Below are 5,489 nucleotides of genomic sequence, written 5' to 3' on the forward strand. Positions count from 1 at the left end.
CCTTCTTGGGCAGAGATATCAACAAAGAGGTCGTTGGTGTGGTGGCAAAAATACACAATTGGTTGAGGAGGGGTCGGGGAGTCAAATCTCGCCCCTCCTATATTTTAACATACATTCCAAATTGGGTTGGCGGCCCTTGAAATGCGACAACTGTAATCATGGCGCATTATTTGATTTTTGGGTGGCATTAAATGTTTTGGAGGCGTTGTTTGTTGTTGGTTGTGTGAGTGTGATACATGGAGCCGCTACGTGGGTGGGGCCGGCCCTCTCGCTGGCCGTGGGTTCAACTCCCACTGGTTCCGGCATTAATGCGTGGTTATGTGTTTGGGTGTGGGCTGGGTCCACCGGAGGTGGCCTGCCCACCCCGTATGTGTTTATATATGGTGCAGTTGAGGATTGGGAGGCTCAGCGGGGTGATGGCCACTGAGGCAATTTTACATCTTGTTTTATGTGATGGTTAGGGGTCGACGAGGGTCATGGCCCGTTGATCCAAAATTATTTAAGATTTTTTTTGGGTCCCAGTGGGGGTGGCGGGGGTCATGGCCCGCCACCCATTTTAATATATTTTATTGTTATTAAAAACAAATTAGCCATTTTTGAAAATTTGAAAAATGACCGAAGGAGACAAATTAATCAGGCCACAAATTTGCCCGAAATCTGGCCCAGGTTGGCCAGAATCCGGTGGCCGGATTTTTTCCAAATTGCTGCCTCCTTAAGCCTGCCAAGTCACCTAGGCAACCCTGAACTTTGACTACCTCTATCTTCCTCATCTGGACTTGGATTGACGAACCGTTTGCACCACTGTGATTGGGGCAATGAGATCTACGCTCTGGTCCTGGTTCAAAAGCATTCCGACCATTTTGATTTTTGAGCTTCCATAAGCCCACTTTGTCCTGTGTGTGTCTCTGGAGCCACCTGGATCAATCCTCCCCACTGAGGAGATTTTGGTCCTCCAAAATCATGAAAAATAATCTGTAACTTATCTGTACATTGTCTACATCAAAAGTGTCCTGAAAGGTCTCGCTTCCATCTCCTTCACCTTTGTTCTTCAGAGCCTTAAGCAACGAGTCGCCACCTGCAACTTCCTCAACCTGTAGTACATTGTTTTGCAAATTACATGCTTGACATTCATGACCAACTAATGACCCAAGCACCCCATACTTGCCACGAGTTTATACCACATACTCGGTGGTTAAGTTTACATCAAGATGGATGCAATACCCCAGCTACGAAAACAAGGCCAACACATCATTGTTGCGTCAACAAGTGATGGAAAACACATCATCACTGCAACACATGATTTACAACAATAAGGCCAAACACTATTTTGTTTTGGCAAGTGATGGAAAACTTTACATCACTTTCACAATTTATCACGCAACTCAAAACAAGACCAGACATCATTGTTGCTGAACAAGTGATGGAAAACACATCATCACTTTTACATCTTAAAATGCAACAACTGATTTACAAAAGCACAACCATGAGTTTCTAACATATCTAGAAACCATTTTTCACTTATCACTGTGAATGGGTCACCTCCTTGTGGCGGTTTTGCTTGTCAAACCACTGCTTCACTTGGTTCACGCACCGATGCTTTGTCTTTAAGGCGTTGCTCTGGATGGAGCCTCCAACAAGTGGCTCTTTGATGGCCACTTCTATCGCAATGACTACAATAGGTTTTCTTCCTCTAGATCTGCTTAACATGTTTCTTTACCTGCTGTTGAGAGGGTCTTTCACGTCTCATCCTTTTGTGTGCTGCCATTCTTTTCCAACACTTAGAAAATGTATGGTTGTGTAATCCACAAAAGGTACATGTCTTTCGATGCCATGTTTTACGTTCATCATTAACAACATGATCATAATCGAAATGAAGATTCGAATGTCGAAAGTGATTATACCTTTCCTTTCCATCTCTGGTGTAAGGATGGCGATGAGAGCTTGTCTTAGCTCTTTTCCTACCATGGGCACTGTCATGGGATGATGGGGATGTGTTCCCATCATTCTCTTTCCTTGACGATTTCGATGATGTCTCGGAAGCATATGACACCTTTGAGCATTCTCCCTCTGTGTATCTCAAGCCTGGAAATTGAGTGTTGTAGGGAAAAGTATCCGACTCGGATGACCCTATCCCACTCTAAGGGTGACAGTTCCTTACCAACAACTGTAAAACAAACTACTTAAGGTTTACTTCTTTATGAAAGCAAAAGAAAATGGAGAAAGCACTAACCGTTGCCTTGCGCTTAATGTTGAATCCAAACTCTTCTCTTTGGCTGCTTGCTCCTAGCTCTTTGTTCTTCTGCTCGCCCAGCTACGATGAGATCATGCAAAATAACAAAGAAGGAAACTACAAGAGGCATGCAATCATAACTGGTTCATGGATTAGTGTAAACCAAACATGCAATCATCACAATATATAATTGAAACAAGAGCACATAGAAGAACCTCAATAGCTTTTATTAATGAAGAAATAAAGGTTCTGAGAGTATTACAACCATTGAAGGCTCCAACCCAGCAACACCTCCCAGCAGAAAGAATTGCTCTTCTTCACCTCTCTCAAACAATCACCCAATAAATCAATAGTGAAACCAACAGCATATCATTACTTTGCACAAAATTCCAGCCTCCTGAGCTCATAGGAGAGAGCTCAATATATAGATGAATTGAGAAAGGAAGAGTCAGCTTGCAACTGATGTGTAGCTGCCTTGTGTCCTCTCTCTCTTCAGTTAATCTTTAGTTGATCTTCAGTTCTTGAGTCCACTTGGAGAACTTTGCTTCCACTTGGAGAAACAGAGCCTCTGACTCATCACAAGGTGAAATACCTGATCCAAGTGTCATTTTTGGAAGATTCCAAAGCAATGACTCACTGTGCCACTTGTCCCTTTTCGCTCAGCGCAGGTGGCCTTTGTCCCACTTGCTTTGCAACGCAGGTACACCATGGAGCAACTGAGTTTCAGCGCAGAAACCTAGTGGAGCACCTGCTTTGATTTCAGGATTGCTTGTTTTTGAGTGTTTTCAGGTGGAGAACTGATCTGAGAGCTGTTGGTTTGCTGACCTTGTTCCTCTAGGGGTAGGAACATCATGTTTAGGGAACTTTGGATCCCTTGGATTATTGACAATTCATGCTTGTTGCTGTAAGGCACAAAATTGTCTATAACAGATGCCCCCTAAAGTATGAGGTCGTTTATCGGGTGAAATGCTTTATTGAGAGGATCCGAAGTTCATTCAATCTGCTGAGAAGTGTCCTGTAATAAGATACAATACAATACATTATTTTTCATACATTTTTCATGATCTCGCTGAGGCGGGCATTCCCATGCTCAGCTTTATAAATACATTTTGGTACATAGAACAGACGATCGTCTGATTGTAGACTGATAATTCTCTGCTGAAATTATCATCCTTTGAGAAGGATGATCATCTACTGTAATGGTGTACATATCAAATGTCTTTATGTCCTGAATATATATCGCAGCCCGGATGGATGAAACTAGATCCGGGGTCTTCAATCTCTTCCGATCTTCACTCGATGTACAAGTCGATCCATGTGAGAATTTCTTGAAGTCGAACATGGAAAGACATCGCTTGATTACCGGTCAATGATGTAAACCGTTAACAAGCGCGAGAGGAGTCACCGATAAGGATGATGACCCTCAAGGTACGACAGTACAATCCACATGGTGGGAATAAAAGACTTGGCGTCGACCACCATGCAAAATCTTCTGGTCGAAGGTCATTGATGTATACCTGTCGCCGGAAGTGAGAAACTTGCCATTGAGGCATGCAAGCTTCAAAGTACTGAGGGGGGTGTTCCTAGATCAACTCCTTGGATAATGAGCTGATGTCGACAAGGAGCGATCCGTCAAAGGAGGGCCTTAATGAATCCCACATCAGTGACACGGAACGGAGCTAGTGATTGTGATGAGGTGAAAACAAACTGTGATGTATGATTCAGGGTGGCGGTCATGAAGTGGATGAAGGATAATGTATGGCAGTGGGTGGAACACGGTTGACTCTTTACAGAACCACATCTCTTGAACATATAACGACACTGATGTGATGGATTGGTAGCATTACCCCAATTGTGGATGGTGTGGCGAAGACCATGGTTATGAGACCGGTGAATGAAACAACCCAACCCGATGTGATACGGAGGAAAAAGTGTCATGTTCAAGAGCGACTTGCTACCATTAATGCTGTGAGGTTCTCCCAATTTTTCCCCAGTCATTGCTGACCAGTACCTCTTTATTTTTGTCAAGCTTGAGGAGGATAACATATGCTTGTTCTATAACCTGCCCTTCGGACAAGCCCATTGCTATGTTTTAACGAGCCTAGCGATAGGGAAACTCGTTCTCATCTAAAGACAAGTTTGTCGCTATTTAATCATTTTAACGAGTCTAACGACAAGGAAAACTCGGTCCTTTTCATTTTTAGAGAGTCTGAAAAGGTACGGAAAGTTAACTCCAAAATTCCTTTTTCGTCTTCTAATCCCTTAAGTCTGAAAAAGTATAAAACAATACAGAAGGGATGAATTTTCGATTTCTTTAACGAGCCGAACAAAACAAGCGCTCGATCTTTTTGTGTAATAATCCCTCAGGTCCAAAAAGATTAAAATCTAGAGGAGGGATAGCTCTTCTCGTCCTTTAACGAGCTGGAAGGCCAAAAATCGGCAAACTTTTCATATTTTACGAGTCAGTGAAAAGAGCTCAAAGAAGACTCGTCTTTTGAGGAACGAGTGATAAACAGGGATAGCCGCAGATTCCAGGTACAGGTTGGAATATTCCAATCACGGCAGTGTCACAAGGATGGCTAAGTGAAATCACTCTTCGCAGCTGTTCCTCAAACTGGGTAAACAAACATATGGAGGTGAACGATTGGCCAAATGAACGGATGGAGGTGATGGTATATAAACTCGACCAAGGGATTTTAATATGGCTTTCAAAGGTTACATTTCTCGAGGTTGTTTACCGGTTCATTTTTCTGGATGAGCTTGAACTGTAGGGAAAGATTGCTCACAACTTGTGTTTATTTTTTAACGAGCATGAACTCTGTACAAAACTGCTCGATTCTTGCGTTTATTTTTTAACGAGCATGAACATTGCTAAAACTGCTCGATTATACCAGTCTTAATACAAGGAATGCTTTAGGTGAGGTAATCTTATTTAAGGAGCGATACCTCACTAATTACTCCAATTTGGCAGGTTTTAACTTTTGCCCTTCATCCTTTCTTTATGCAAGCTGGAAACGGCTAATCCTACGAGTTTAACGGGTTATACCTACAGGTTTAAAGGGAGGACCTAAAAATTTAAAAAAAATAAATAGTCGTCCCGTGCTTGCACTCCAAAAGGTTTGCATGCCCCCAGGTATAAAGTATAATTTCGAGATTCTGTCCTCTTACTTATTATCCGAAAAATGGTTTTGTTTGCTGCCGCAAACTAAACTCTCTTTTCGGCGATGTCTATCATTAGGTTGCTAAGGATGGTGACTAC

The sequence above is a fragment of the Pinus tabuliformis genome, chromosome 4_1 (assembly GCF_031772625.1).
Source record: "Pinus tabuliformis cultivar Carrire ecotype Pingquan chromosome 4_1, CPIR1, whole genome shotgun sequence".
NCBI classification, from domain to species: domain Eukaryota; kingdom Viridiplantae; phylum Streptophyta; class Pinopsida; order Pinales; family Pinaceae; genus Pinus; species Pinus tabuliformis.